The following is an 8,083-nucleotide window of genomic DNA, read 5'->3' on the forward strand; positions in this document are numbered from 1 at the left end:
AGCTCCTCTATAAAATATTATGGAAGAGCATGGTAGAAAATCCATAAAACAGTAAAGAAAAAATAATGGGAAGAGGTGGGGCTGTGGAAGGGGAGAGATAAATTTAAATTAAATTAAAGCCAGTGTTGCCATATTTTCTTTTGACTCCATTATTTTAATTCTGCAGATTTCAAACAAATATAGTCAGTCAACAAACATTTATTTATTAAGCTACTATATACCAGGCACTGTACTTAGAGCTGAGGATACAAAGAGTAAAATCCACTTTTTATCCTCAAGGTATTCACAATCCAAATGGGAATTCAACATACAAGCAACTATTTTCAAACAAGATATATAAAGGATAACTTGGAGATGATCTCAGAGGGAGCACACTAACATTGAGAGGAATTGATAAAGGCTTCTTGTAGAAGATGCCAGAGAGAATCTTAGTTGGGACTGTATGGAAGTGAGGGAGGCCAGGAGGTAGAGATGAGGAAGGAATGAGAAAATGCTGTAAGTGGGAAGTTAGAGTCTTATTCAAGAAACAGCTGTATTGTCAAGTACTTGGAGGAGAATAAGTTATAAAAAGATTGGAAAGATAAGAAGATGGGCAGGTTATAGAAGGCTTTAGAAGCCAAAAGAGAGGACTTCTGGCCAAGATGGCTTCATGACAAGCCTCGGAATTAATGCTTAACTGGAAAAAAATCCACAAATAACTACCAACAGAAGACATCCTTGAAATTCGCCAGAAAAGGTCTATTTTTGCTTGGGGGAGGGACAAACAGAACGGGCACAGGCTGAGGGCAAGCAGTGAGAGCAAGGCAGGCAGCTCACACTGCTCAGACCTGAGGGGGAGGGGTGTGATTTCTGCTATTTCTGTGGAATGACCTTTACCCCAGTGTGGATATTCCATCTTGGCAGCAAGCCAGGATCAGCAGAGAAAGTGTAAACACTGGAGGTAAAGAATAAAACCCCAGAAAGCTAGCATCTCTGGGACCTGGCTACCCCCACCCCCACACAGAATGACTCAGAGCATTCTCAGAGCCTCAGAGGGCAGACTCAATAAAGCCATTGATGTCCTGTTAGTGCTTTGCTGCTGTGTCCTGCAGTCTGTAGAGAAAGCCCAGTAACACCATCCAGCCCCATCCCCCCCAAAAAACAGACCAATTGTTTCTCTTGTCAATTTGTTTTCTTCCATTCTGCTCTGACAAAATGAACAAAAAATTTAAAAGGACTCTAACCATTGACAGCTTCTGTATGGATAGAGAGCAGACTTCAAACCCTGAGGAGACTAAAAGCAGATTGTCTCCAGAGGAATACCCAAAGGGGGATATGAGCTACTCCTCAATACACAAAACTCTCATAGAGGAAATCAAAAAGGTTCTCACAAGAGAGCTAGAAGAGAAATGGGAGAAGGAAAGGGAAGCTTGGAGAGTCTGGAGAAGTCATCCAGAGTGGATAAAGAGATCAAATCATTGAGAAATAAAATTAGTGAGCTGGAAAAAGAAAACAGCTCTTTAAAAAATAAAATTGATGAAATGGAAAAAAATTCTGTAGAAGAAAAAAACTCACTTTAAAAACTCAACTGGACAATTACAAAAAGATATAAAAAAAGTGAGTGAAGAAAATACATCATTAAAATCAGAATGGAACAAGTAGAATTGAATGACTCAAGGAGAAACCAAGAAGTAGTCAAGCAAAACCAGAAAAATGAAACAATGGAAAAGAATGTCAAGTACCTTATTGGGAAGACAACAGACCTAGAAAACAGATCCAGGAGAGACAATTTGAGAATATTCGAACTCCCTGAAAAATGTGAGGGAAAAAAAGAGCCTGAACACTATTTTCCAGGAAATTATCAAAGAGAACTGCCCAGACGTTTTAGAAACAGAGGGTAAAATAGACATTGAAAAAATTCATCGATCACCTACTGAAAGGGACCCTAAAATCAAAACGCCTAGAAATATAGTGGCCAAGTTCAAGAACCATCAGACGGAAGAAAAGTACTGGAAGCTGCTAGAAAAAAGCAAATCAGATATGGAGGAGCCACAATAAGGATAACCCAGGATCTAGCAGCGTCCATATTAAAGGAACGAAGGGCCTGGAATATGATATTCCAAAAGGCTAAGGAACTTGGTATGCAGCCAAGAATAACTTACTCAGCAAAAATGAGCATCTCTTCCCAGGGAAAAAGATGGATATTTAACGAAATAAATGAATTCCATCTATTCTTGATGAAAAAAACAGATCTACACAAAATGTTTGATCTTCAAATACAGAACTCAAGAGATTTCTAAAAAGGTAATAAGAAATCTTGAGAACTATATTTCTGCCACAAAGATATGTAAAAAATACATGTATAATTTGTCCTAGAAACTAGAGGTGGAAAGGAAATTATATCATAAAAAAAGTGTAAAGTGGTGGTACTACATCTCATGAAGAGGCAAAGGTAATATTATATCTGAGAGAAAGAAAGGAGGGAGATGAACATAGTGTGTATCAATAGACATATTTGATTTATATCTTCCACTTCATTGAAAAGTGAGAGGGAAGGAGTAAGCTAAGGGGAAGGGAATACAGAAATTGTGAGGAAAAGGGGTAAAATAAGGGGAGGAACTTTAAGGTGGTGGAGGGATACTAAAAAGGGAAGGCTGTGAAAAGCAAGTGGTGTTCACAAGTTTAATACTGGGTAGGGGAGTAAGAGGAAGGAAAGGAAAAAAGCATAAGCAGGGGTTAACAGGATGGCAAGCAATATAGAATTAGTCATTCTAACCATAAATGTGAATGGGGTAAACTCCCTCATAAAGAGGAAGCAGTTAGCAGACTGGATTAAAAGTAAGAATCCTACTATATGTTGTTTACAGGAAACATACCTGAAACAGGGTGATACACTCAGAATAAAGGTAAAAGGGTGGAGCAGAATCTACTATGCTTCAGGTGAAGCCAAAAAAGCAGGGGTAGCCATCCTCATCTCAGATCAAGCAAAAACAAAAATTGATCTAATTAAAAGAGATAAGGAAAGGCATTATATCTTGCTGAAGGGTAGCATAGATAATGAAGCAGTATCAATATTAAACATACACACACCAAGTGGTGCAGCATCTAAATTCTTAAAAGAGAAATTAAGAGAGCTGCAAGAAGAAATAGACAGCAAAACTATAATAGTGGGAGATCTGAACCTTGCACTCTCAGAATTAGATAAATCAAACCACAAAATAAATAAGAAAGAAGTCAAAGAGGTAAATAGAATACTAGAAAAGTTTGATATGATCTTTAGCAAAAGCTAAATGGAGACAGAAAGGAGTACATTTTCTTCTCAGAAGTTCATGGAACCTATACAAAAATTGATCATATACTAGGACATAAAAACCTCAAAATCCAATGCAGTAAGGCAGAAATAGTAAATGCATCCTTTTCAGACCACAATGCAATGAAAATTATATTCAATAAAAAGCCAAGGGAAAATAGACCAAAAAATAATTGGAAACTAAATAATCTCATACAAAACAATTGGGTGAAACAGCAAATCATAGACATAATTAATAACTTCACCCAAGAAAATGACACTAATGAGATATCATACCAAAATGTGTGGGATACAGCCAAAGCAGTAAGAAGGGGAAGTTTTATATCTCTAGAGGCCTACTTGCATAAAATAGAGAAAGACAAGGTCAACTAATTGGGCTTATAACTAAAAATGCTAGAAAAGTAACAAATTAAAAACCCCTAGACAAACACGAAACTTGAAATTCTAAAAATAAAAGGTGAGATTAATAAAATTTAAAGTAAAAAAACTATCGAATCAATTAATAAAACTAAGAGTCGGTTCTATGAAAAAAACAAATAAAATAGACAAATCCTTAGTAAATCTGATTAAGAAAAGGAAAGAGGAAAAGCAAATTGTTAGTCTCAAAAATAGAAAGGGAGAACTTGCCACTAACGAAGAGGAAATTAGAACAATAGTTAGGAGCTATTGCCTAACTTTATGCCAATAAATTCGATAACTTAAATGAAATGGAAGAATACCTTAAAAAATATAGCTTGCCCAGATTAACATAGGAAGAAGCAAATTGTCTAAATAGTCCCATTTCAGAAAAAGAAATAGGACAAGCTATTAACCAACTCCCTAAGAAAAAATCCCCAGGAGCAGATGGATTTACATGTGAATACTACCAAACATTTAAATCACAACTAACTCCAATGCTATATAAACTATTTGAAAAAATAGGGATTGAAGGAGTCCTACCAAATTCCTTTTATGACACAAACATGGTACTGATACCTAAACCAGGTAGGCTGAAAACAGAGAAAGAAAATTACAGACCAATATCCCTAATGAATCTTAAATAAAATATTAACAAAAAGACTACAGAAAATCATCCCCAGGATAATACACTATGACCAACTGGGATTTATACCAGGAATCCAGGGCTGGTTCAATATTAGGAAAACTATTAGCATAATCGACTATATCAATAACTAAATTAACAAAAACCATATGATCATCTCAATAGATGCAGAAAAAGCATTTGATAAAATCCAACATCCATTCCTACTAAAAACACTCGAGAGTATAGGAATAAATAGACTATTCCTTAAAATAATAAGGAGCATATATTTAAAACCGTCAGTAAACATCATATGTAATGGCAATAAACTGGAATCTTTCCCAGTAAGATCAGGAGTGAAACAAGGTTGCATACTATCACCATTACTATTCAATATTGTACTAGAAATGCTAGCCTCGGCAATAAGAGCCAAGAAAGAGATTCAAGGAATTAGAGTAAGTAATGAGGAAATCAAACTATCACTCTTTGCAGATGATATGATGGTATACTTAGAGAACCCCAAAGACTCTGCTAAAAAGCTATTAGAAATAAATCAGAACTTTAGCAAAGTTGCAGGATACAAAATAAATCCACATAAATCCTCAGTATTTTTATACATTACTAACACAATCCAACAGCAAGAGATACAAAGAGAAATTCCATTCAAAATAGCTGTTGATAGTATAAAATATTTGGGAATATATCTACCAAAGGAAAGTCAGGAATTATATGAGCAAAATTACAAAACACTTGCCACAAAAATAAAGTCAGATTTAAATAATTGGAAAGACATTAAGTGCTTTTGGATAGGCCCAGTGAATATAATCAAAATGACAACACTCCCTAAACTAATCTATTTATTTAGTGCTATACCAATCAGACTCCCAAGAAACTATTTTAATGACCTAGAAAAAATAACAACAAAATTCATATGGAAGAACAAAAGTTGAGAATTTCAAGGGAAGTAATGAAAAAAAAATCAAATGAAGGTGGCCTAGCTGTACCTGATCTAGAACTATATTATAAAGCAGCAGTCACCAAAACCATTTGGTACTGTCTAAGAAATATACTAGTTGATCAGTGGAATAGGTTAGGTTCACAGAACAAGGTAGTGAATAAAAATAGCAATCTAGTGTTTGACAAACCCAAAGATCCCAACTTTTGGGATAAGAATTCATTATTTGACAAAAACTGCTAGGAAAACTGGAAATTAGTATGGCAGAAACCAAGCATGGAACCACACTTAATACCACATACTAAGATAAGATCAAAATGGGTCCATGATTTAGGCATAAAGAACGAGATCATAAATAAATTAGAGGAACACAGGATAGTTTACCTCTCAGACTTGTGGAGGAGGAAGGAATTTGTGACCAAAGGAGAACTAGAGATCATTATTGATCACAAAATAGAAAATTTTGATTACATCAAATTAAAAAGCTTTTGTACAAACAAAACTAATGCAAACAAGATTAGAAGGGAAGTAACAAATTGGGAAAACATTTTTACAGTAAAGTCTCTGATAAAGGCTTCATTTCCAAAATATACAATATTGACTCTAATTTATAAGAAATCAAGCCATTCTCCAATTGATAAATGGTCAAAGGATATGAATAGACAGTTTTCAGATGATGGAATTGAAACAATTTCCATTCATATGAAAGAGTATTCCAAATCACTATTGATCAGAGAAATGCAAATTAAAACAACTCTGAGATATCTGTCATATTGGCTAAGATGACAGGAACAAATAATGATGAATGTTGGAGGGATGTGGGAAAACTGGGACACTGATGCATTGTTGGTGGAGTTGTGAAAGAATCCAACCATTCTAAAGAGCAATCTGGAATTATGCCTAAAAAGTTATCAAACTGTGCATACCCTTTGATCCAGCAGTACTACTACTGGGTTTATAGCTCAAGGAAATACTAAAGAAGGGAAAGGGACCTGTATGTGCCAAAATGTTTGTGGCAGCCCTTTTTGTAGTGACTAGAAACTGGAAGTTGAATGGATGTCCATCAATTGAAGAATGGTTGGGTAAATTATGGTCTATGAATGTTATGGAATATTATTGTTCTGTAAGAAATGACCAGCAGGATAAATACAGAGAGGCTTGGAGAGACTTACATGAACTGATGCTGAGTGAAATGAGCAGAACTAGGAGATCATTATACACTTCAACAACAATACTGTATGAGGATGTATGAGGATGGAAGTTGATATCTTCAACATAGAGAAGAGCTAATCCAATTCCAATTGATCAATGATGGACAGAAAATCAGCTACATCCAGAGAAGGAACACTGGGAAATGAGTGTAAACTGTGAGCATTTTTTGTTTTTCTCCCCAGGTTACTTTTACCTTCCGAATCCAATTCTTCCTTTGCAACAACAACAACAACAACAAAATTCAGTTCTGCACATATATATTGTATCTAGGTTATACTATAACATATTTAATATGTATGGGAAAGCCTGCCATCTAGGGGAAGGGGTGGAGGGAAGGAGGGGAAAATTCGGAACAGAAGGAAGTACAAGGGATAATGTTGTAAAAAATTACCTATGCATATGTACTGTCAAAAAATGTTATAATTATAAAATTAATAAAAAAAATTTTTAAAGCCAAAAGAAAGATTTGGGGAACCCTATGAAAATCATTTTTGCAATTATTTAGTTTTTTCTTTATTTCTACAAACAATCATTTGTAGTTATAACTTGTATATTCTTATGTATGTCTTAGAAGCTAGATTACCAAGGAATTTGCTTCTTTGCTCATTCTAAATGAAATTTCTCTATCTCTTCTTGTTGAGTTTTATTGGAGTGCTAGTGATTTTTTGTGTATTTACTTTATGTCTGGCAAATTAAATTATTAATTGCTTCAATTATTTTTATTGTTCTTTAGGTACACAATCATACCATCTGGAAAAATTTATAATTAAGAAACAAGGAAATAAATGATTTTGGAAAGGCTCATATGAACTAATACAAAGTGCAGTGCACAGTACCAGAACGATTAAAGATATTTGTACACCTTCTTCTTTGTACACTAATAAAATGTAAAATGAGCTTATCCAAAATAACAATTTATACAATAGTAGTATAAAAACAAACAACTTATAAAGGTGTTTTTTTTTATCAAAAAAGTGCATTATTTGAAAAAGTATCTTATGTCTTCATTTGAAAGGTAGAAGAACTAAGTGACAACTTGTGATTCCGGATTCCAAAAGGCTGATGATGAAGCATTTTATATATTACAGAAAGATGATAGATTATTTTATACACACAAATATATAGAATGTACAGACATTGGAAAAAATTGTTTTGTTTGACTATGCATATTTGTAACAAGAAGAATTTTTAAATGGGGCAGAGAGCAGGAGAGAAAGAAAAGAAATAGATTTTTGTAAATTAAAAAATAGAGGTAAATACTAGAGATGGAAAATATTGCATGCACTTTCAGATGAGATCATTTTATCACAAAGTGGAAATAATCAGTAAATGTATGTGATATAAAAACAAAATACATCAATAAAAATGAAGTTGATTAAAAAAAGATGGTCAAATTGGCAACTATGTGGAAGATGGATGTGAATGGAAGAGACGAAATAGAAATATCAACCTATTGTGATAATTCAGGTATAAAATTATTAAGACCTATGCCAGGGTGGTGACAGTGTCAGAGAAAAGAAGGATTACAATGGTAGAAATGACAGGATTTGATAACTATTTGGGGAAAAAGTCAGAAGTTGAGAGTGATACCTAGGATGCAAGCCTG

The sequence above is a fragment of the Sminthopsis crassicaudata genome, chromosome 2 (assembly GCF_048593235.1).
Source record: "Sminthopsis crassicaudata isolate SCR6 chromosome 2, ASM4859323v1, whole genome shotgun sequence".
Taxonomy (NCBI): domain Eukaryota; kingdom Metazoa; phylum Chordata; class Mammalia; order Dasyuromorphia; family Dasyuridae; genus Sminthopsis; species Sminthopsis crassicaudata.